Raw genomic sequence first — 26,308 nt, 5'->3', positions numbered from 1 at the left:
GGGCTTGTGACCTTGCATGCTAAGCTTTATCCTATCCTTATACTCAAACCCAACGGCCAAAGTGATGGTCAATAACACTCTGTCAAACGCCTTCCCCAACAGCAACGGTACGACTGCAGGGATGCCCTCTATCCCCTATCCTTTTTATGCTCACATTGGAACCCTTCCTACAAAAATTACAACTCAACCAGGACATCAAGGGTATCCAAACTTCTAATAAAGAGTAAAAGTATGCCACTTTTGTGGAGGATATATTATTTCTCACGGAGCCCCTGACCACCATACCTATAACTCTTATCCAAACTTCAACCTCAAGATTCATTTTTATGAATCATTCGCCCTTAACATTTCCCTCCCACAATTTACAGGATTTATATAGCACCAACAGATTACGCAGTGCTTTACAATATAAAAAGGAAACAATACAGTTCCAATACAATAAAATACAAGAGAATTAAGAGGGCCCTGCTCGGAAGCGCTTACAATCTAATAGGGTGGGGCAGGTTGTACAAGAGGTTGAAACTGTGGCGAATGAGTTAATGGAAGTAGTAGAAGATTAGTTGGATACGTGATAGGCTTTCCTGAAGAGATGAGTTTTCAGGGATCACCCGAATGTAGCAAGAGTAGGGGATAGCCAGACCAGTGGAGGTAGTGAGTTCCAGAGGATGGGAGAGGCTCTGGATAAATCCTGGTGACGGGCCTGGGAGGAGAAGACAAGAGAGCTTGAGAGTAGGAGGTCTTGAGAAGAGCGGAGGGGACGATTTGGGTGATGTTTGGAGACAAGATTGGTGATGTAGTTTGGGGCAGAGTTGTGAATGGCTTTGTATGTTGAGGTTAGTATTTTGAATTTGCTGGGTGATTGGGAGCCAGTGTAGGGATTGGAGGAGAGGGTTGGCAGGCACTGAGCGGTTGGTAAGGTGGATAAGTCTGGCAGCAGCATTCATGATAGACTGAAGAGGGGATAGCCTATGGAGAGGCAGGCCAATGAGAAGGGAGTTGCAATAGTCAAGGCGAGATATAACAAGGAAGTGAATGAGGAGCTTGGGTGGTTTCATTTGTTAAAAAGAGGTGAATTCTCCAAGCTTTTGACAAGGATTGGCCTTGGGGCTGAAATGACAAGTCAGTCTAGGATTACACCTAGTACCCTGGTGTGAGGGGAGGGACTGATAGACATTAAGACTCCTTGCAAAGACAACTTCCCTTTTTATTGGAAAAGTGATCCGATCACATATTTAGGCATACAAATTCCCTCCAAACTCTCCGATCTACATATATAAAAAAAAAAAAAAAAACACCCCACTTACCTCCGACCTCAAAATTGGAACAAACCTATATTCTCGTGGTTTGGTAGAGCAGCAATCTTAAAAATGAACGCGTTACCAAGACTGTTATTTATATTGCAAACAATCCCTATTCCCTTTTTCAAGGCACATAAAAGCATGTTCCAGATTTTTTGGGGGGAGATCGGAGGCCTAGAACTAGCCTTAAACAACTCACCTGGCCAAAACAATTGGGGGGGGGGGGGGGGGGGATTGGTCTTCCCGACCTCCACATCTATTTCACGGCCACACACACACACACACACACCTTTCCAGAATTGTGGACTGGAATCTTCATTCCCTCCACAAAGATTGGGTCCCCTTAGAAGCCTCTTTCACCCCCCCCTTCCTCTAGCTTCCCTCCCATGGATGAACCCAAAACACATCCCGATAACAATTCGACAACACCCACTCATTGGGCCAACCCTACGCTGCTTCAGAAAACTTTGCACCCAAACAGACATATCCTCCATACCAGGACCACTAACTTCTGTTAAACTGAACCTAGACTTCCCTCCCAGAATGTGTCATCACTTCCTCGCAGATAACTGGTCACAGGATCAAACCTGAACATACCAATTCTTTAACGCCTGGAAACTCCTTTCTGACCAAATGGATAGACCACCCATTCCCCCTTGGACATACTCAATGATTACCCACTATTTCAAGTCGTTAGATAAGGACTCACAGTGCTTGAGACAATTAACACCCTTTGAAATCCATTGCACCCAAAACTCCCCCCAGCGGCACCTTATAGCCAACACACACAACCTCCTTTTTGCGGACTTGTGCCCCAGTACATGCAATGCTTGCACACACTGGGAAGAAGATCTTTCCCTTTCGCTCTCAGATGACCACTGGGAACACATCTTTTTAACGATCCATAAGGGCTCATTGAGCGTCAGCACGCAAGAAAATGGATATAAGATTCAATCTAGGTGGTATCGGACGCCAGCTCTGCTAAACAGACTTTACCCTTCTACTCCAGATACATGCTGGAGATGCCACAACGATAAAAGGGACCCTATTACACATCTGGTGGGCCTGCAAACCACTACAAACTTTTTGGAAAGAAGTATGCCAAATCATCTTCCAAGTAACCTCTTATAAACTAGACCTAGACCTATCGCCGGCCCAAGTTCTCCTTCATCACTCGCCCCGATCACATAGCACCTACCGCCAGACATGGGAGTAAGTCACACATGTGCAAGTCACAAGCAAGTCTCAAGTCTTAAAGAGGAAGTAAACCCTGATGAGTTTACTTCCTCTTTCATTCCCTGCAAAGGTAAAGCATAATGGACTACTATGCATCGCGCATGCGCACGGGAGCTGCCACGCGCGGCATATCACCATTGACGGCGGCAGGCCGCTGTCTATGGCGCATGCGCCGTAGACAGCAGTGCCTGTCTTTCGGCAAATATCTCCTAAACCATGTAGGTTTAGGAGATATTGCTTGGACCTACAGGTAAGCCTTAATCTAGGCTTACCTGTAGGTCAAAGTGTGTTGTAAGGGTTTACAACCACTTTAAAGCGGAGGTCCACCCTAAAGTGGACCTTCCGCTCATCGGAACCCTCCCCCCCTCCGGTGCCACAATCGGCACCTTTCAGGGGGGAGGGGGGTGCAGTTACCTGGATAATCCAGGTAACTGCACCCACTTCCGGGACAGCTCTCTGCGGAAAGGGGCGTAACTTACGCCCCTTTCCGCAAGTGCCCGCCCCTTCCCGCACGTGCCCCGCTGCCTGCTGGGAAACACACAGCTCCCAGAGGCAGCGGGGAGCGTCCTTATTGCGCAGCGCAATTCATGCATGCGCAGTAGGGAACCGGGAAATGAAGCCGAAAGGCTCCATTTCCTGATTCCCATACCCAAGATGGCGGCGGCAGGACCCGACAGACGACCTAGCGATCGGCTTCGGGTGCCGACATCGCGGGCGCGCTGGACAGGTAAGTGTCACTATTTTAAAAGTCAGCAGCTGCAGTATTTGTAGCTGCTGGCTTTAAAAAAAAAAATAAATAAAAAAAAAAATAAAAAAATAAAAAATAAATAAAAACGCGGAGTCCCGGTGGACTCCCGCTTTAACCTTCAAATCTCAAGCAAGTCCCAAGTTACTGTGGCGAAAAGCAAGCAAGTCAAATCGAGTCCCTGCTAGAAGTCAAGCAAGTCAAGCATTATTTTTGGTCAAGTCACAAATCAAGTCAAAATACTGATCTACCCCATTTACACCTTTAAAATGAGTTAAAAGTCAGTGTTCAGGAAAGGTTTTGTTTTATTTTCAACATTAACAAAACTGCTTTGTGCTTTTTTCTTGGCATATTAAAGAAACACTTTGAATGCCCAAACAGCAGACAAGGAGCAGAACACCCAGCAATTAAATGGCCAACAAGGCTGAAAAATGTAGTCCTTGCTTAGCGGGAAAATAACTAAGTTCAAAGTTTTAACTTCAAACTAATAAAGTATTTTAACATCTAAATCAGTGGACACAATGCCAACATCTGGACACTTGAATGGTGATGAGAATAGCCACTTAAAATGCCAGATATGGGGGTGTGCAATGGATCAGTTTTAGGGTTTTAATATACTTTGTAAATAGCACTCTATACATTTATAGTCAGTGGTAGTTGTATCCTCTGCATTATGCCCTGATAAAATAACATTTAACTACAGGGCAGGTCAGTGTGATAATTACTATGATTGATCGGCTAGCACTTATGTACAAGTTTCATATAAAAACACAATTTTTAACATATGTAAAACAAGTGACCTAATGCACAATTCTGAGTGAGATTCTTTTTGAACCAAAGATGTGGGCTTTATTTTTTGATTGTGTATGTATGTATGTATGTATGTATGTATGTATGTATGTATGTGTAATAAAATTATACAGTGTATTATAAACTTTATGGTCTATGGTCAGGCAGCTGTGTACCTGATCGGCGGCGTCCCGACGGCCATTCCAGTATTCAAAAGCCGCGCCCCCTGTTAGTCTCTGATAGGTGGAACACTCAATTTCCCAGCATTCAGTGTTCCACCTATCACGAACATCCGCTCATCCTCATAACACAGACTAGCATGAGAGGATGTCCATGATAGGCTGAACACTGCCTGCTGTGAAATTGTGTGTTCCGCCTATCACAGACAAGGAGGCGCGGCTTTTGAACACTGCAATGTCCGCCGTCTGTCTGCATGACACGCTGATCAGGTAGGCAGACGGCGGCTTGCGGTTAGTGTATTCGTAGTGGTTACGGTTAGGGGTAGTGTTATGGTGCTAACTTGCCAAGTCATTGCAAGTCATATAACCCAAGTCAGTCAAGTCGCAAAGTCAGTAGTGACAAGTCAAAGTCAAGTCATTTATTGAATTCAGTCAAGCAAGTCGCAAAATCCTCAAACAGCCGACTCAAGTCTGACTTAAGTCAAGTCATGTGACTCAAGTCCCCCACCTCTGCCTACCACAAATCCCTGGCAATGCACATGATCAATGCAGAAAAACAATGTATTCCCATACACTGGGGCTCCTCTCAAGTACCCACAACCAAAGAATGGTTTCACAGAATACATAAAACCGCTAAGATGGAAGAGTTAATCCACATTTCATGAGACATGCCTTGTAAATTTAGTAAGAAATGGGCACGCTGGATACACATTCAGACAACACCAGCTTACTCCAGAGTTCGACTCACTAGCACAAGGTAGCAGTGATTACTTTGACAAAGCCCATCTAATCCCATATGCAAGAGAGGGATGGTGGAGGGAGAGAAGGGAAAGAAATTGAGACGGAGAACGGGATGGGGAAAATAAAAACAATACACAAACCCCAACCCACACTCTTGGTTACCCCTCGACCCCCTGAACTTATCCAGTCCCAAGGGATACTAAACCTATAAATGGAAGTCCCCACTCTCCTGTAAAGCCTAAGGTGGACAGTCAAAGAAGCACTCAGCCCCCCCCCCCCCACCTTTTCTCTCCCCCCTCCCCCCTCCCCCCCCTCTCTCTTCCTTTTCTTCTCTCCCCCCACCCCTCTCTCTTCCTTTTCTTCTCTCCCCCCACCCCTCTTTTACCTTCCGCTTAGGTTTATGTTGAAGTGACATTATTTGCCTCTGTACGACAGTTTTGTTGTTCCAACACTTGTTTATGTACACAAGATATTTGAGATTTCTGTACATGTTCTCTTTCCATAATAAAAAAATTGGATTACTGGAACCGTGTCCTGTGGTCTGATGAGACCAAGATAAACTTATTTGGTTCAGATGGTGTGAAGCGTTTGTGGCGGCAACCAGGTGAGGAGTACAAAGACAAATTGTATCTTGCCTACAGTCAAGCATGGTGGTGGGAGCGTCATGGTCTGGGGCTGCATGAGTGCTGCTGGCACTGGGGAGCTACAGTTCATTGAGGGGACCAATGTGACATACTGAAGCAGAGCATGATCCCCCCCTCCCTTCAGAGACTGGGCCACAGAGCAGTATTCCAACACAATGACGACCACTGCCTTGCTAAAGAAGCTGAGGGTAAAGGTGATGGACTGGCCAAGCATGTCTCCAGAGCTAAACCCTATTGATCATCTGTGAGGCATCCTCAAATGGAAGGTGGAGGAGCGTAAGGTCTCTAACATCCACCAGCTCTGTGATGTCATCATGGAGGAGGGGAAGAGGACTCTGGTGGCGACCTGTGAAGCTCTGGTGATCTCCATGCCCAAGAGGGTTAAGGCAGTGCTGGGAAATAATGATGGCCACACAAAATATTGACACTTTGGGCCCAATTTGGACATTTTCACTTAGGGGTGTACTCACTTTTGTTGCCAGTGGTTTAGACCTTAATGGCTGTGTGTTGAGTTATTTTGAGGGGACAGAAAATTTACACTGTTATACAAGCTGTACACTCACTACTTTACATTGCAGACAAGTGTCATTTCTTCAGTGTTGTCACATGAAAAGATAGAATAAAAATGTGAGGGGTGTACTCACTTTTGTGAGATACTGTATATATGATGCACTGCTGCCAAAAATTATCGCCCGAAAATAAGGTTAGGTCAATTTTTTATTTTTTATTTTTCTATCGTCAAAAAAGGAAAAATGGAGGACCGGTGTGAAGACATACATAGAATCTAAAAGGGATGCACTTTTCTTTTTCTTCAACTTTTCTTGTGCTTTAAGATTCCTTTCACACTGGGGCCGCCCGTGCTTTAGTGGCACTTTACCACTGTTGAAGCGGTGCTTTTTTGCCCCTATCGGGTGCTTTTGACCCCAAAGAAGGGGTTAAAAACTCATGTGTTGTGGTGCTTCCGAAATGCTTTTCAGGCACTTGAGAAGCGCTGTCCATTCACTACAAAGGGCAGGGGAGTTCTGGGAGCGCCCCCAAACCACCCAAAAGATGCTGCTTGCAGGACTTTTTCTAATGTCTCGCAAGCGCACCGCCCCCAGTATTAAAGCACTCGGGCGGCATGAGCGGCGGTTTTCAGGCACCATTTCTAGAGCTAAAAACGCATGGTAACAGTTTCAGTGTGAAAGGGCTCTAATGCAAAATAAACGCGCTCAGAGAAAATCAACGGGCAGCCCTATACGTATGGCGGAAAAACACAAAATTTGTGCGCTTATGCAAAACTCAGTTAAAAAAAAAAAAAAAATAAAAAGGTTCACAAAATGCTAAAAGTGTAAAAATGTTCTTAGCCAAGGGCCCAGGCCTTTTTCTGACACTAGGGGTTAAATCTGCCCGCAAAAACGCTGATGCGGCAGCGCTTTGCGGGCAGATTTAACCCCGTACGGCAGCGCTGCCCCATTGATTTCAATGGGGAGCAGCGGTGGAGGAGCGGTGAGTCCACCGCTCCAAAGTAGCTGCTGGCAGGACTTTTTTTTGACACCCTTCCAATGCCCTCGGGCTTGCACACTGGAGTGAATGGAGCTGCTGTTTTCAGGCGCCATTTTTAGCGCTGTAGCGCTCGAAAAAAAACACCTCCAGTGTGAAAGGGGTCTAACTCAAGTCAAGGGAGGATTTGCTGACCACATGGTTTATGTTGCTAAATGGTTCCTTTGTGTTTTTTCAATTTTTTTTTCCCCTTTTTTGTTCTTAATGGAATCTTTTCACTTTTTTTGTGCAAAAATAAAAAAAAAAAAAAAAGGAAGGATTCCGGTTTTCATGTTATTGCTCACTGTAGCTGCACGTTTATGAGTTGGGGAGCTGAAACAGTGCAGTACATTTTGAATTTGCTAACAAACTTTTTACTGGTCATGATCTTCTCTCATCTCGTATACACTATATTACCAAAAGTTGTGAGACACCTGCCTTTACATGAACTTTAAAGGCACCCCAGTCTTAGGCTGCATTCACAAAGGTCACCAAGCAGAAAAAAAAAAAAAAAAAAAAAAAAAAAAGCCAAAATCTGCCCGAATTGAGCTACAAAAAAAAGCTCCAGAACTTTTGAGCTTCAGGCGACCGAATGGAGATGGGAATAATTGTCTTTTTCTCCTCTTGGAGCTTCAAGCTACAAAACACTGAGGTGTGAATAGGGCCCAAGTCCGTAGGGTTCAATATTGAGTTGGCCCACCCTTTGCAGCTATAACAGCTTCAACTCTTCTGGGAAGGCCGTCCACAAGGTTTAGGAGTGTGTCTATGGGAATGTTTGATCATTCTTCCAGAAGTGCATTTGTGAGGTCAGGCACTGATGGTGGATGAGAAGGCCTGGCTCCCAGTCTCCGCTCTAATTCATCCCAAAGGTGTTCTGTCGGGTTGAGGTCAGGACCCTGTGCAGGCCAGTCAAGTTACTCCACCCCAAACTCGCTCATTCATGTCTTTTTGGACCTTGATTTGTGCACTGGTCCAAATCATTTGGTGGAGGGGGGATTATGGTGCGGGTTGTTTCTCAAGGGTTGGGCTTGGCCCCTTAGTTCCAATGCAGGGAACTCCTAAGGTGTCGTTATACCAAGACATTTTGGACAATTTTATGCTCCCAACTTTGGGGGAACAGTTTGGGGAAGGCCCCTTCCTGTTCCAACATGACTATGGACCTTGCTTTGTGCACTGGTGCGTAAAGACCTGGATGTCAAGGGAAAAGGTTCCCTTGACTGGAACTAAGGGGCCAGGCCCAACTCCTGAAAATCATCCCCCCACACCAAAATTATTTGAACCAGCGAACATATCAAGGTCCATAAAGACATGGATGAGCGTGGTTGGGGAGGAAGAACTTGACTGGCATGCGCAGAGTCCTGACCTCAACCCGCTAGAAGACCTTTGGGTGGAAATTGCGAGCCAGGCCTTCTCGCCCATAATCAGTGCCTGACCTCAGAAATTCTCTTCTGGAAGAATGGTCAAACATTGCCATAGACACACTCCTAAACCTTGTGGACGGCCTTCCCAGAAGAGTTGAAGCTGTTATAGCTGCAAAGGGTGGGCCAACTCAATATTGAACCCTACGGACCAAGACTGGGATGCCATTAAGGTTCATGTGCGTGTAAAGGCGGGTGTCCCAATACTTTTGGTAATATACGGTATATCTGCAATAAGGCTCTAGTCCCTATGTCTAGGCAGCACTATCAATACTCTCCTCAGCAGGGGAAGCAACGTAAACCAATGGCCAGGCGCGGCAACGTTTGGCCCAACAAGAACACCAATGACTGGTGAATGTGGAAATGCAGCTTCCAACGCAAATTTACATAAAATTGCCGATAAGGACAGTGTCTTCCAAGGCTGCAGAAAACAACGATTGGGAATCTGATGCATACGTTTTATACGGCCTTACAGCTTACGATAAATACACATTCAAAATTGGCAACTCAGGTCCCAAACTGGCAATTTGGGGCGCAGAGTCCACCGAGGTTAGAGCAGCCCAGACGCCAGCGGCATGCAATCACCGTTAAACCAGTGCGTGTCCGATGGCGGTGTACATTGTATGGCACAATCAGGAGACGGCCTAGTCTCCAGTTCCTATTTACACGATTATATCGGATTTTGTGCTTGTCGTATGCATGTATGTATGTGGCGCTGCCAGACTAACCGCATGGTGCTTAAATATTTGCAGGGACTACAGCATGTCAGCACACGCCTATGCAAACATATCTAGCAATGTGAGCTGTGCGGGTCAGACACAAGAAAAATTTATGAACTCCCAGGTTTTTCCAGAGGCTGCATTCACACCTGAGCGTTTATTTTTTATTTTTTTTTAATTTTTTTTTTATTTATTTTTTATTTATTTTTTTCCCCCCATTTGTAGGCAGTATTTTTTGGGCTTTGGAGTTTTTCTTATTAGCCAATGGAGAAAACTTATCTGTTGCATCATTTGTTGCTAGGCATTTCAGATTTTGTTTAGCTTTTATTTCTTCTTTTATTATTATTGATTTATTATAATTTTTTTTCCGTAAGGCAAGGGGTTTGAGTTCAGTTAAGGTTAGCAGTTGGTTAGGGTTATTTATTATTATATGAAAAAAAAAAAAAAAATTCATGCAAAATACACAAATAAAAAATTCAATAAATAAATACTAAGCAACATTAAATTAACCCTTAAAAAATAAATAAAAATAATAACTAAAGAACAACCTAACACAAAATAATAAAACAACAAACACCCATACTCGAACAAAAAAAAAAAAACAATTAATAATGTATTTTTATTTTATTTTTTTGAGTTTGGGTGTTTTATTTTTTAAAATAACTTAATTTTCTTTATTGTTTTTTCATACAAACAGCAACAGAAACAACATACAACCCCAGCACGTAATAAAAACACCTAACAAATAAAATTAAAAAACCCTCTTGCCTCTGTACTTTTCTCTCCCCCCCCCCCCCGCCCCATTTTGCCCTCCAATTATATATCCAAAATATCAAGCCATCTACTCCATATCTTTTCAAAATTCCCCGGACGTCCTCTATGCAGAAAAATATATTTTTTATCTTAACTAGGGTTTCCCTTATTTGTATTTTCCATTCTGCTACTGTAGGGGGAAATGGTGATGTCCAACTTTGCGCTATAAGCCATACGAGCCGGAAATACGCTCCTAATTATTGAAATCCTGTATTCCCCCAGGTGTTTTATTTTATTAATAATAAGAATGTTTTTAATATTCCAGATTAGAGGTGAATATATTACATATTAAAATGTATATTCTGATTTACGATGATGGTTGTTATTAGTATTATTATATTAGTATTTAGTTATTTGTGCATTTTACATTTATTCATATTATTACTATTTTACGTTTTAAGAAGAAAATCACGCAAAGTGCGAGAAAACGTGCAAATACGCACAAATTTAAAAAAAAAAAAAAAAAAAAAAACACACGCTTTACTCATTTCTATGATATGTGGCACTGGGGTGCAGCACCGTTGTCGAGGCAGATTGTGGATGGCACTGTGGGCACTGATGGGTGGCACGTGGGCACAGGTAAGCTGGCCGTGATCGGGACTGATGTCCCGATCACGGCTGCCAGTGATCTGCTCGTTTTTTTTCTCCTTGCGCTGTCAGCACGAGGAGGAATAGCCGATTACCGACTCCGTTGTATCACATGATCAGCTGTCATTGGCTGACAGCTGATCACGTGGTAAGGGGTCGGGATCGACCCCTTGCTCGGATCCGTGATCAGGCGAGTCTCATAGACTCGCCGATCACAGGCGGCGCGCAGGCCGCTCATGCACGGGACGACGTAAATAGACGTAGTCCCGGCAAAGGAGGTCCGCGCTGTAGCCGTCATTTGGCTATAGTGCGGATCTCTAGTGGTTAACCATCTCCATTGGGAATCGATTTTTTTTTTCTTTGTGATTTTTTTTTTCTCCCCTCCAGCGTTTTTAAAGCTTCAAGGTGTGAATGCAGCCCGAGAGTGGTGCGATTTGGCTGCAGGTGATCGCGAAGGCAGGAACAGATGCGACTCCCCCAGCCACAAGCATTCGTAAAAATCAGCACACATTACACACATTGTTTGTCCTAGATGTTAACCCCTTCCCAGTCAGTGCTATTAGTACAGCGACAGTGTATAGTATTAGCACTGATCACTGTATTAGTGTCACTGGTGAGGTCAGTGGCAGCCAGTCTCCCCCCAGCATCAGATTTTCTGCCACACTATCATAGTTAGTAAGGTAGAATAATTCATCCAGTTCAACCTGGTAAAAATCATTTCCCATATCCCCCTATATTGTTTTCGCTAATATGTACGTCCAAGAGTCTTTTAAAACTATCCATACCTCCCGCGGACACCACAAATTGTGGAAGAGAGTTCCACATCCTTACCGCCCAGACAATGAAAAAACACCTAAGCAGCTTAACCACTTCAGCCCTGGAAGATTTTAACCCCCCCCCCCCCCCCATGACCAGGCCATTTTTTTGGAATATGCCACTGCGTTACTTTAACTGACAATTGAGCGGTCGTGGGACGTTGCACCCAAATAAAAATGGACGTCCTTTTATCACCTCTGCAGTTTTTATTTTTTGCGTTACAAAACAAAAAAAAAGGAATAGAGAGAAAATATATATATATATATATATATATATATATATATATATATATATATATATATATATATATATATATATATATATATAGCTACATAATTTTTGTTAAAAAAAAAATCTTAATAAGCGTATATTGATTGTAGACTTTAACTTTTGCACAAACCAAACTATGGAATTTTTATTTATTTTAGTAGTAATCAGCAGCGAACAGTGATCTTTAGGCGTCAGATTTGTGTCGCAGTCTCGCTGACACTTTTTCGGGGACCAGAGACACCAATACAGTGATCGGTGCTAATAAAATGCACTATCACTGTACTAATGACACTGGCAGGGAAGGGGTTAACATCTTGTGCGATCAAAGGGTTAAGTGTGTCCCTAGGGCAGCGACCCTCAAACTATGGCCCTCCAGCTGTTTTGCGGAACTACGCATCCCATGAGGCATTGTAAAACTCTGACCGTCACAGACATGACTAGGCATGATGGGAATTGTAGTTTCTGAACAACTGGAGGGCCATAGTTTGAAGACCCATGCCCTAGGGCAGGGGTTGACAAATTTGCTTGGAATCTAGGCGCCAGCTAAAAAAGTTAGGAGCCGGGTCCGTGACGGCGATCCGGACCTGTCCCTGGCCTGACATGGAGACAAGTGAGGGGAAGATAGCCCCAAGCCCCCCACCTGTCTCCAAGTCATTGCCCCCCATAGCTCTTAGAGGGACATTTTATTAATTTTTTTCAAATGACAATTTTTTTTTTAAATTGCATTTTAGTGTAAATATGAGATGTGAGGTCTCTCTGACCCCAGATCTCATATACAAGAGGACCTGTCATGCTTTTTTCTATTACAAGGGATTTTTACATTCCTTGTAATAGGAACAAAAGTGACACACATTTTTTTTTATTTTTTTTTAAAGAACAGTGAAAAAAATAAAAATAAAAAAGTTAAAATAAAAAAAAAAATATTTTAAACGCGCCCTGTCCCGCCAAGCTTGCGTGCAGAAGCGAACGCATATATGAAAGCGGTGTTCAAACCACACATGTGAGGTATCGCTGCGATCGGTAGAGTGAGAGCAATAATTCTAGCCCCAGACCTCCTCTGTAACTTAAAAAGTGCAACCTGTAGAATTTTTTAAATGTCGCATATGGAGATTTTAAAGGGTAAAAGTTTGTCGCCATTCGATGAGCGGGCGCAATTTTGAAGCGTGACATGTTTGGTATCGATTTACTCGACGCAACATTATCTTTCACAATATAAAAAAAAAATTGGGCTAACTTTACTGTTGTCTTATTTTTATTTTTTTATTAAATAAATTTTCCCCAAAAAAGTGCGCTTGTAAGTCCGCTGTGCAAATACGGTGTGACAGACAGTATTGCAACGACCACCATTTTATTCTCTAGGGTGTTAGAATAAAATATATATATAATTTTTAGGGGTTCTGAGTAAAGGGAAGAAAGATAGGCTGGCAGGCAGGGAAAATTAGCATTACATCCATTAGCATTGCTGGTTGTAATTCCAACGGCCACCACAAGAGGGCGCCAGATTACAGAAGGAACCATAGGATCGTAGAAGGCCTCAAAGCCGGGGGCTAAATTACCGGCCGGCGGCGGCGCGGCCCGACACGATCGCGCCGGGGGGGGCCACGGAGACAGCATACCCCCAGCTGTGCTGCCCCAGGCGCCAGTTCTGGAATTCTAGTCGCAAATGCGACCGGGCGCCCGGGTTTTGTCGAGCCCTGCCCTAGGGGGTGCTTGTTAACTGTGTGGGGGTTGTTCTGACTGGATGAAGACAGATCTGTGTTTCTGCTTGCCATGGCAGGGCGGGATTGAAGATTGGACAGATCTGTGTTTCTGCTTGCCATGGCAGGGCGGGATTGAAGATTGGACGTACCTGTACGCCAATATGCCTGCCCGTGCCATTCTGCCGAAGTACATCAGCGTGCGCTGGTCGGGAACCGGTTAATATATATCCCATATTTTGTTTGTAGATACTATAACTTTCATACAAACCAATCAATATACACCAATACCCCGTACATACGGAATTTCCATCAGAAAGATCTTGGGATCGTTTTTCCGACGGAATTCCACTGAAGCTTGGCTTGCATGCACATGGTCACACAAAAGTTCCCTGAACTTTCGACCATCAAGAACGCGGTGACGTACAACACTACGACGACCCGAGAAAATTAAGTTCAATGCTTCCGAGCATACGTAGGAATTTTGTCATGCAAACATAAACATGAAGCATAGACAACAGACGAAAAACAAGCTCTGGACTGCCGCACTCTTCAGAAGACCACTTTCTTTTATTGGAAAATCACATCACAGCTCAACAAACACAGCGAACAAGGAAAAAATTGCTGACGCTTCGCACTAACTATAGTACTTACAGCTATGAATAAGCGCTACAGCTAGTGCGAAACGTCAGCAATTTTTCCTTGTTCGCTGTGTTTGTTGAGCTGTGATGTGATTTTCCAATAAAAGAAAGTGGTCTTCTGAAGAGTGCGGCAGTCCAGAGCTTGTTTTTCGTCTGTTGCTAGTGGTAATAGCCAATACCTGTGGCTTCCCAGCCGAAGAGACAGTTACAGCCTGCATGTGTGCTCCTGGAGCGGGGAGATTCCTTCTTCTTCATGAAGGATAGGACAAGCCACCGAAACGATACATACATTAAAAAAATAAATAAAAAGTAATTACACATATCATGATATAGGACAGTGATGGTGAACCTTGGCACCCCAAATGTTTTGGAACTACATTTCCCATGATTCTTATAAACTCTAGTGGTGCATCATGGGAAATGTAGTTGCAAAACATCTGGGGTGTCAAGGTTTGCCATCACTGCTATAGGATGTAAATTACAAAGTACACAGGCATGAAAAGTATCCCAATGCGTTACGCAAGACCATGCTCGCTTCATCAGGGGTAAATGCGTGTGTAGTACATCTGTAGGGGGTATAATGAACCAAATAAGTATCAGCACAGACATGGAATCGTGACCATTAGTCAAGAGGACCCAAACGCATGGCCCTATGCTCACCAAGGGCTGGATCAGACTACCAATTGCTTGATACCCAGTTGTTGAAACGCATTGGGACGTCTTTTAATGCCTCTGTACTTTGCAATTTACATTCTATACCACGATACGTGTAATGACATTATTTAACTGTATGCATCATTTCAGTGGCTTGGCTATGATTCATGTTTGTTTGCATGACCATTTTAATAACATTTTTGAGACTGCATCTACTCTTGTCAATTGTTGGCTAACCGCATTCACCTCATTCAAAGCCAAAGTGGTTAAATTTCTACAAAAAAAATAAATAAAAAAAGCCTTTTTTTTTTTTTTTTACAGCCATGTGCATGAGCCCTACATCCCACCTATGCATTTTTAATGCGTTTTGCAGGTTGCTAAAATACACTACAGTCCATTTAACATGGTTTCCAATGGTACATGTTTACCTCAATGCGTTTTTCAGCTGGAGCTGCACCAGAAATGCAAGTGTTGCGTTTTTGATGCATCTAGTAGTTTTCACTTTAACACACTGTGAAAGCAGGCCGAATCCTTAACAACCCATGAGTCAACAGCGGTCAGCGGGATTTGCACAGTGGAAGTTTTTATTTTTTTAAATAAAAAAACACCCTTTAGTGTCACTTTAACCACTTGCTTACTGTAGTGATGCACCGAAATTTCGGCCGCCGAAACATATCGGCCGAAAATGCCCTTTTCGGCATTTTGCCGAAAGAGAAAAACGGCCGATAATGGAGCCGAAAATGGGGCGTGGCCTGGGTGGGGGCGGGGCTCCGCCGGGTGGGGGCGGGGCTCCGCCCCCGCCCCTGGTGACGCCCATCATGGGGGGTGCATAGCGCAGGAGAGCCGCCTCCGCCGCCTGTTTGATCAAAGCGCCGGGAACATCACAGCTTTCATTTCAATAGCTGTGTGTTCCCGGCCGCGCGCCGTCACACACAGCCCCTCCCCCTTGTCCGGACACTTAGATAGACAGATCATCCGCAGGATTGGACGGATGATCTGTCTATCAAAGTGCCCGGACAAGGGGGAGGGGCTGTGTGTGACGGCGCGCGGCCGGGAACACACAGCTATTGAAATGAAAGCTGTGATGTTCCCGGCGCTGTGATCAAACAGGCGGCGGAGGCGGCTCTCTTCCCTGCACAGGCTGGCTGCAATGGGACACACACTTGGCTGTCTGGCTGCAATGGGACACACACTTGGCTGTCTGGCTGCAATGGGACACACACTTGGCTGCAATACACACTTGGCTGTCTGGCTGCAATGGGACACACACTTGGCTGCAATACACACTTGGCTGTCTGGCTGCAATGGGACACACACTTGGCTGCAATACACACTTGGCTGTCTGGCTGCAATGGGACACACACTTGGCTGCAATACACACTTGGCTGTCTGGCTGCAAAGGGGGGCACACTGGCTGCAATGGGACACTGGCACACTGGCTGCAATGGGACACTGGCACACTGGCTGCAATGGGGGACACTGGCACACTGGCTGCAATGGGGGACACTGGCACACTGGCTGCAATGGGGGACACTGGCACACTGGCTGCAATGGGGGACACTGGCACACTGGCTGCAATGGGGGACACTGGCACACTGGCTGCAATGGGGGACACTGGCCTGCAATGGGGGATGCCTCCTGTACCACGTTCTCTGACCATCTCCTGTACCGTGTCCCCAGTCTCTGACCATCTCCTGTACCGTGTCCCCAGTCTCTGACCATCTCCTGTACCGTGTCCCCAGTCTCTGACCATCTCCTGTACCGTGTCCCCAGTCTCTGACCATCTCCTGTACCGTGTCCCCAGTCTCTGACCATCTCCTGTACCGTGTCCCCAGTCTCTGACCATCTCCTGTACCGTGTCCCCAGTCTCTGACCATCTCCTGTACCGTGTCCCCAGTCTCTGACCATCTCCTGTACCGTGTCCCCAGTCTCTGACCATCTCCTGTACCGTGTCCCCAGTCTCTGACCACCTCCTGTACCGTGTCCCCAGTCTCTGACCACCTCCTGTACCGTGTCCCCAGTCTCTGACCACCTCCTGAACCGTGTCCCCAGTCTCTGACCACCTCCTGAACCGTGTCCCCAGTCTCTGACCACCTCCTGAACCGTGTCCCCAGTCTCTGACCACCTCCTGAACCGTGTCCCCAGTCTCTGACCACCTCCTGAACCGTGTCCCCAGTCTCTGACCACCTCCTGAACCGTGTCCCCAGTCTCTGACCACCTCCTGTACCGTGTCCCCAGTCTGACCACCTCCTGTACCGTGTCCCCAGTCTCTGACCACCTCCTGTACCGTGTCCCCAGTCTCTGACCACCTCCTGTACCGTGTCCCCAGTCTCTGACCACCTCCTGTACCGTGTCCCCAGTCTCTGACCACCTCCTGTACCGTGTCCCCAGTCTCTGACCACCTCCTGAACCGTGTCCCCAGTCTCTGACTACCTCCTGTACCATGCATGCAGTCTCTGACCACCTCCTGTACCATGTCCCCAGTCTCTGACCACCTCCTGTATAAAAATATTTTTTTAAAACAGTCATTTTCGGTATCGGTTTCGGTTTTCGGCCTGGTGTATTTTTCATTTTCGGTATCGGTTTCGGCACCAAAAAACCCATTCGGTGCATCCCTAGCTTACTGGGGACTTAAACCCCCCTCCTGCCCAGACCAATTTTCAGCTTTCAGCGCTGATGCACTTTGAATGACAATTGCGCGGGCATACAACACTGTACCCAAATGAAATTTTTAGCATTTTTTTTCCCCACAAATAGAGCTTTCTTTTGGTGGTATTTAATTACAACTGGGAGTTGCTAAACAAACAAAAAAAGATGCAAAAAAATAATAATTCATGTTTAATAGTTTGTTATAAAATTTTGTAAACAGGTCATTTTTTCCCCCTTCATTGAAGTGCACTGATAGGCGGCACTGGTGGGCACTGATAGGCATAGTTAAGGCAGCACTGATGGGCACAGATAAGGAGGCACAGATAAGGCAGTACTGATGGGCACAGATAAGGCAGTACTGATGGGCACAGATAAGGCAGCACGGATGGGTACCACTGATATGTGGCACTGATAGGTGGCACTGGAGTGCAGCACCATTGTTGAGGCAGATTGTGGGCACTGATGTGTGGCACTTTATTACAGAGGTGGCACTGGCAAGCTGGCCGTGATCGGGACTGATGTCCCGATCACGGCCGCCGGCGATCGGCTCTTTTTTTTTTTCTCCTCGCGCTGTCAGCACGAGGAGGAAAAATAGCCGATTACCGGCTCCGTTGTATCACATGATCAGCTGTCATTGGCTGGCAGCTGATCACGTGGTAAGGGGTCGGGATCGACCCCTTGCTCGGATCCGTGATCAGGAGAGTCTCGTAGACTCGCCGTTTACAGAGCGCGCCCCTCAGGGGGCGCGCAGGCCGCTCGTGCACGGGACGACGTCAATAGACGTCGTCCCAGCAAATGAGGTCCGCGCTGTAGCCGTCATTTGGCTATAGCGCGGATCTCTAGTGGTTAAGGTTAAAAACAGGTTTTCTTTTTTTTTGCTAAAAAAATTACTTAGAACTCCCAAACATTATACTCTTCCCCCCAACATTCTAGAGAATAAAATGGCGGTTGTTGCAATACTTTCTGTCACACCGTATTTGCGCAGCAGTCTTACAAGTGCACTTATTTTGGAAAAAATAAGACATCAGTAAAGTCAGCCCAATTTTTTTTATTTTGTGAAAGATAATGTTACGCCGAGTAAATTGATACCCATGTCACACTTCCAAATTGCACGCACTCGTGGAATGGCGACAAACTTTTAACCTTATAAATCACCATAGGTGACGTTTAAAAAAAAAAAAAAAAAAAAAAATTTACAGGTTGCATGTTTTGAGTTACAGAGGAGGTCTAGGGCTAGAATTATTGCTCTCACTCTACCTACCAATCGCGGCAATATCTCACATGTGTAGTTTGAACTCAGTTTTCATATGTTGGCGTTGCTCACGTGTGTTTCGCTTCTGCACAGGAGCTCGGCGGGACGGGGCACGTAAAAAAAAAAAAAAAAAAAAAAAAAAAAAAATCTTTTTTAACCTTTTATTTTTACAATTTAAAAAAAAAAAAAAAAAATGTATTTTGTTTTATACAATGGATATTTACACTGTTCTTTTAAAATAAAAATAGTGTCATTTTTACTCCTATTACAAGGAATGTAAACATCCCTTGTAATAGAAAATAAAAAAAGGGGGGGGGGGGGGCTTTTTCTATTTATTTTTTAAGAGCTATGGGCAGAAGTGACATTCGACATCGCACCAGCCCAGCAATTCCCCTCCCTCGTCTCCATTTCCAGCCAGGAGAAGGATCGGATCGCCTCCACCGCTGCCGACAGCTTCAGTAAGCGGAGGGCACTAGAGCGCAGCATAAGGGGAGGGGGCGATGAATCCGCCACAGAGACCACTCTTATCATAAGCCAGACCACCAGCCTGAAAGAGAGGATACCGGGGATATGGCCACAAGCTGCTGCCATACCAACGATATTCCTCTTCAAACTTAGGACGTATATCGGCATGCGAGGGTTTGGAAGTGGTTAACTGCTTAAGGACCGCCTCCTGCACATTTACGTCGGCAGAATGGCACGGCTGGGCACAATCATGTACCGGTACGTTGCTCTTCAAGTGCCCAGCCGTGGGTCGGGAGCGCGCCGCTGGCGGCACGCTCGCGACCCGGTCCTGATCTCCGTGACCAGCGAACCCGATCGCCGCCAGTGTCCCGCGATCGGGTCACAGAGCTGAAGAACGAGAAGAGGTCTGTGTAAACAAACCTCTCCCCGTGCTTCCTACTGAGCCTGTCACCGATCGTCTGGTCCCTGTTATAGGGAAAGACGATCAGGGACGTCAGACGCCAAGCCACACCCCCAATAGAAAAAAATAAAAATAAAAAAAACACACACACACACACACACACACACACACACACACACACCTTAACCCCTCCCCGCCCCCTAGTGGTCAACTCCTTCACTGCCAGTGTCATTTACACAGGAACCAGTGCATTTAAATAGCACCGATTGCTGTATAAATGACAATGGTCCCAAACAATGTGTCAAAAATGTCCGATGTGTCTGCCATAATGTAGCAAAAAATAAAAATGTAATTACTGATCGCCGCCATTACTAAAAAAAAAAAAAATTATATATATATTTTTTTTTAATAAAAATGCTCTAAAACTATCCCCTATTTTGTAAACGCTATAACTTTTGCGCAAACCAATAATCGCTAATTGTGATTTATTTATTTTTTTTACCAAAAATATGTAGAATACGTATCGGCCTAAACTGAGGGAAAAAAAAGTTTTTTTTTTAATATATTTTTTGGGGTTATTTATTATAGCAAAAAGAAAAAAAAATTGCATTTTTTTCAAAATTGTCGCTCTATTTTTGTTTATAGTGCAAACAATAAAAACGCAGAGGTGATCAAATACCATCAATTTGTGGGGGGGGGGGGGGGGAAGGACGCCAATTTTGTTTGGGAGCCACATCGCACAATTGGCAGTTAAAGCGACGCAGTGGCGAATGGCAAAAAGGGGCCTGGTCCTTTGGCTGCAAATTGGTCCGGGGCTTAAGTCGTTAAAGAGGAAATAAAAAATAAAAAAAACGTGTGTGAGACGTAAAATTTTTGAGAGATAGACAGATTATATATTACACACACACACGATATAAGCAATATATACAATTCCCAGTATAACCTTACAGTAGCGATTATATACTCTTTTTGTACTATAAAAGGGCTAATTTTAGTTTAGTTTTTATAACCCCATTATGAAAGGTGACGAGAGGAAAAAAAAAAAAAGCATTCTGCTGTTACTAAACGTCTTAAAGTGGTTGTAAACCCTTACAAACCAATTTGACCTACCGGTAAGCCTAGATTAAGGCTTACCTGTAGGTCCAAGAAATATCTATATCTAATACCTATACGGTTTAGGAGATATTTACCCGAAGACAGCCGCCGCTGTCTACGGCGCACTGGGCAGGCCGCAGTTCACGGCGATATGCCGCGAGTGTCGGCTCCCGTGCGCATGCGCAGGAGTGACATCATCGCGGCTCCGGCGAATCACAGCGCCAGGAGCAGCGAGACCAGGAAGTCACTCCGGGATACATGGCAGCGGCGAAGAGGAAGACGGAGGACCACTACGGGGGCTTCGTTCTCAGTTAAGTTATTCATAATGAGCTAGTATGCTATGCATATACTAGCTCAGTATGCCTTTGCCTTACAGGGTGTGTTTTTTATCTTTTCCCCCCCCTTTACTTCCTCTTTAAGCTCGGTTCACACCCATGTGTTTTTTGGTACTTTTTTCAGAAACACAGTACATGGTTTCCTATGGGACACGCTCACATATGTGCTTTTTTTCAGCAGCGTATTTGAAAAAAAGTCCCTGACCCTTTTCAAACGCAAAACGGTGCTTTTCTTTGGTTCAATAGATTTCAATGGAGAAGCTGCAGAAAAGCATGTAGTAAATTATTATTTTTTTTTTTCCGCATTTTTTTTAGTCTGCTCAACAATAAAATGGCCAAAAATAAATAATAAAAAAAAAAAAAGCATGAAAATAAGAAATAAAATGCAAATCACAGCAAAATCGTGTGTGCAAAATGCACAGCAAAAAGCATTGTAGAAATAGATCAAAAGCAAACTGCATAGGTGTGTACAGAGCCTCATGCTGGAGAATATATCTGCATTTCCTCCACTTTTTTTTTTTAAACTTTACATATTAGCTAAATTATACACCGCACTTTTTTTTAAGGTTACTGTATTTATTGGCATATAACACTCGCTTTTTCACCATGAAAATCGGGTGCAAATAGCGCGTGCGTGTTATACGCCAATACAAAAATTTAAGTTTTTTTCCTGAAACTTCCCTCCTAAAATGAATGTGCGTGTTATACGCCGATAAATACAGCATATCTGATTCATCGAAGCGATAGTTGGCCAACTAATCGATTATGAAAATAATCGTTAGTTGCAGCCCTAGTATAGATTTATTCTTTAAAAACAGCATAGCGCTATAATAATATTATATTGTTTGTTCTTTAACCCAAATGATAAATTAATCAAATTCCCTGAAGAAGCCGAGATTTACCTCGCAAAACATGTTGGAATTTCTTATTGCTATGAACTGTCTTCAAGCAACATGGAATACTCATCACTGTTTGTATATCATGCTAGGTTCTGAACTTTATTATGAGGTATGAATATTTTTGCAATTTAATTATTCTTTTTTTTTTAATAAAATTATTTTAATAGACATTGTGTGCCCACATCAGTGTTTTATAGGGTTTTTCCCCCCCTTTACACAATAAAATAATTATAATAAAAGAACAAAATTTTATTATTATAAAAATAAAATTATAATAAAACAATTTTTTTATTGTTTTATAATTGTATTTTATTATTATAATTGTATATTATTATTACTAAAATACAATTATAAAAACAATAAAATAATGCAAATACAATTATAAAAAAAAATAATAATAATGCAATTAATTTTGCAAAATAATTTTTTTTGCGGATGATACTAAGCTAAGCAGGGCAATAACTTCTCTGCAGGATGTGGAAACCTTGCAAAAAGATCTGAGCAAATGAATGGGGTGGCAACTAGAGGTCGACCGATATGGGTTTTTCTCTGGCCGATGCCGATATTTAGAAATCATGGCGGCCGATAGCTGATATATGATGCCGATTTTTTTGGGCCGATATGTTAGGCCGATTTTATTTATTTATTTATTCTTTTCCTTTATTATTATTATTATTTTTTTTAATCCCCCTTGATCTAACACACCTTTCCCACTGGGGCGTTTTTCAGGCGCTTTTGCGCTAAAAATAGCGCCTGTAAAGTGCCTGCAAAATGGCTCCTCTGCAGTCTGTGTGAAAGACAGAGTGCTTTCACACTGAGGCGATGCGCTGGCAGGATCTTAAAAAAAAAAAAAAAAAAGTCCTGCAAGCAGCACGTTTGGAGTGGTGTATACCGCTCCTCCACCACTCCTGCCCATTGATATGAATGGGCACCACTGCCGAAGCGCATGCAATGCGATTTGGCAGCGGTGCTTCATGGGCGCATTTAACCTCTTCCTTGGCCGCTAGCTGGGTTTTATGTGCCCCACTAGCAGCCAAATAGCACCGCTAAAATGATGAAGAGCCGCTAAAACTTGCGTTTTACCATCAACGCCTTCCCGCTCCAGTGTGAAAGCCGCCTTCATAAGTGATACAGAAAATTTCTTACATTTAAACATTTATTAAACAAAACAAACCTCCAATCAGTTTACTTGTATGTATGATTTAGATTGAAAAAAATAAATAAATAAAAAAAAAAAAAACTATATATTAAATAATAACAGGTAGTCAAAACTTTTGGACGAAAAAAAAAAAAAAAAAAAAAAAAAAAGGGCTAACTTTACTGTTTTTATTTTATTTTTATTTTTTAAATAGTGTATTTTTTTCCCCAAAAAATGCATTTGAAAGACCTCTGTGCAAATGCCGTGTGACATAAAATATTGCAACAACCGCCATTTTATTCCCTAGGATCTCTGCTAAAAAAAATATATATAATTTTTTGGGGGGTCTAAGTGATTTTCTGGCAGAAAATACAGGATTTTTACTTGTAAGCAACAAGTGTCAGAAAAGATTTAGTCTTTAAATGGTTAAACTGAGAACTTCTACACACAGAGATGACTTCATTCATTCAGAAGTGTAAACATTGTATCATTTAGTTCTTTTCTTGGCAGACTGCCCAGAGAGGAGGAAAGACGTTTCTATGACAACTCAGGCAACTTACACTGACTTCTATTACAGAAGTCATTTCAAAGTCCCTGCAGTTCTAAATCGGCTTTTTATCAGCACAATCGGCTGATGCCGATTATTTAAAAAATGGCAAATATCGGCCGATATATCGGCCGGCCTTTAGTGGCAACTACATGGCAAATGATGTAGAAAAATGTAAAATAATGCATTTGGGTGGCAAAAATATGAATGCAATCTATACACTGGGGGGAGAACCTCTGGGGGGAATCTAGGATGGAAAAGGACCTCCTGGGGGTCCTAGTAGATGATAGGCTCAGCAATGACATGCAATGCCAAGCTGCTGCTAACAAAGCAAACAGAATATTGGCATTAAAAAGGAGATCAACTCCAGAGATAAAACGATAATTCTCCCGCTCTACAAGACTCTGGTCCGGCCGCACCTGGAGTATGCTGTCCAGTTTTGGGCACCAGTCCTCAGGAAGGATGTACTGGAAATGGAGCGAGTACAAAGAAGGGGAACAAAGCTAATAAAGGGTCTGGAGGATATTAGTTATGAGGAAAGGTTGGGAGCACTGAACTTATTGTCTCTGGAGAAGAGACGCCTGAGAGGGGATATGATTTCAATTTATAAATACCGGACTGGTGACCCCACAATAGGGATAAGACTTTTTCACAGAATGGAGTTTAACAAGACTCGTGGCCACTCATTAAAATAAGAAAAGGAGGTTTAACCTTAAACTACGTAGGGGGTTCTTTACTGTAAGAGCAGCAAGGATGTGGAATTCCCTTCCACAGGCGGTGGTCTCAGCGGCATTGATAGTTTCACAAAACTATTAGATAAACACCTCAATGACCACAACATACAGGGATATACAATGTAATACTGACATATAATCACACACATAGGTTGGACTTGATGGACTTGTGTCTTTTTTCAACCTCACCTATTATGTAACATAAAATAAAAATAATAATAAAATAATAAAAATCAAATAAGACAAAAATAATTATAAAAAAAATAATGCAATTACAATATTAGTTTTTTTTTATTGTTTTAGAATTGTATTTTATTATAATAATTGCATTATTATTTTATAAAATGTTATTTTTAATAATAAAATACAATTATAAAACAAAAATAAGAATAAAATAATGCAATTATAATAAAATAATAATAATTACAATAAAATAAATTATAATGAAACATTAATACTAATAATACTAATAATAATGCAACTATAAAATAATACATTATAATGAAATACATTTATAAAGCAATAATAATGCAATTATAAAAAAAAAATACAATCATAAAATAAAATAAAATAATAATAATAATGCAATTATAATAAAATAATTATTAAAATACAAATACCCCGTTTTCACAAAAAGAAGACCTACGGTATCGTGATTGTCGGTGATGGCTGCAATATAAGCCCTAGTTAAAGGGATTGTAAAGTGATTTTTTTTTTTTTTTTTAAATAACAAACTTGTTATACTTACCTCCACTGTGCAGCTAGTTTTGCACAGAGTGGCCCCGAACCTGCTCTTCTGGGGTCCCTCGGCGGCTGTCTCGGCTTCCTCCCGCAGGTGCTTCTCATGTTCATGCGAGCCCCCTCGCATGGTGAGAAGCACCTGCGGGCGCGCTCTCGTGATACAGCCGGCGGCTATAGCCGCTCGCTGTATCACACGGCCCCGCCGCTCCGCGTCAGTGGATGTGATTGACAGCAGCGCGAGCCAATGGCTGCGCTGCTTTCCATCCATCCACTCCAGCCAATCAGCGGCCAGGCTGAACGGTGGAAAGGACGTCAGGGGACGAGCGTGGGGCTTTCGAGGGGTCAGGTAAGTAAAAGCGGAGGGGGGGGGGGGGACTGGGGGCGCCGGCACTGTCAGATGTTTTTTCACCTTAAGGCGGGAGTCCACCGGGACTCCGCGTTTTTTTTTTTTTTTTTTTAAAAGCCAGCAGCTACAAATACTGCAGCTGCTGACTTTTAAATAGTGACACTTACCTGTCCAGCACGCCCGCGATGTCGGCACCCGAAGCCGATCGCTCGCTCGTGCCGCCGCCATCTTGGGTATGGGAATCAGGAAATGGAGCCTTTCGGCTTCATTTCCCGGTTCCCTACTGCGCATGCGCGAGCCGCGCGGCGCAATCCGGACGGTCCCCGCTGCCTCTGGGAGCTGTGTGTTTCCCAGCAGGCAGCGGGGCACTTGCTGAAGGGGGCGGGCGCTTGCGGAAAGGGGCGTAACGTACGCCCCTTTCCGCAGAGAGCTATCCCGGAAGTGGGTGCAGTTACCTGGATTATCCAGGTAACTGCACCCCCCTCCCCCCTGAAAGGTGCCGATTGTGGCGCCGGAGGGGGGGGGGGGGGATTCCGATAAGCGGAGGTCCATTTTAGGGTGGACCTCCGCTTTAATGCATAGAATGCCTTAAGGTGAAAAAACATTTACCTTTACAACCCCTTTAAAGTCCTTGTAGGTCTTATTTTCAGGGTAGGGCTTATATTGCAGCCATCACCGACAATCACGCTAGGTCTTATTTTTGGGGAAAGAGGGTAATAATGCAATTATAACAAAATAATAAATTAAAATAAAATACAAATAATAATGCAATTATAAAATAAATAATACAATTATAAAATAATAATATTGTAATTATAAAATAAAATTATAATACAACTATAAATTAATATTATTAATAATAAAATTATACAATAATAAATAATAATGCAATTATAAAATAAATTATAATAAAATACAATTATAAAACAATAATACTA

The 26,308-nt window shown here is 43.4% G+C and overlaps 1 protein-coding gene across 3 annotated transcripts in view; it reads right to left on the bottom strand.

Moving 5' to 3' along the window:
- Nucleotides 1–26,308, bottom strand: part of LOC143981700 (beta-1,4-galactosyltransferase 3-like) — a 129,541-nt gene that overhangs the window by 99,599 nt on the left and 3,634 nt on the right. The window lies entirely within an intron of this gene.

The sequence above is a fragment of the Lithobates pipiens genome, unplaced genomic scaffold (genome assembly GCF_037356315.1).
Source record: "Lithobates pipiens isolate NorthernLeopardFrog02 unplaced genomic scaffold, aLitPip1_a1.2 Scaffold_16, whole genome shotgun sequence".
NCBI classification, from domain to species: domain Eukaryota; kingdom Metazoa; phylum Chordata; class Amphibia; order Anura; family Ranidae; genus Lithobates; species Lithobates pipiens.
Note: the sequence above shows the minus strand (reverse complement) of the source record. Positions and strands in the feature narration are given on the sequence as shown.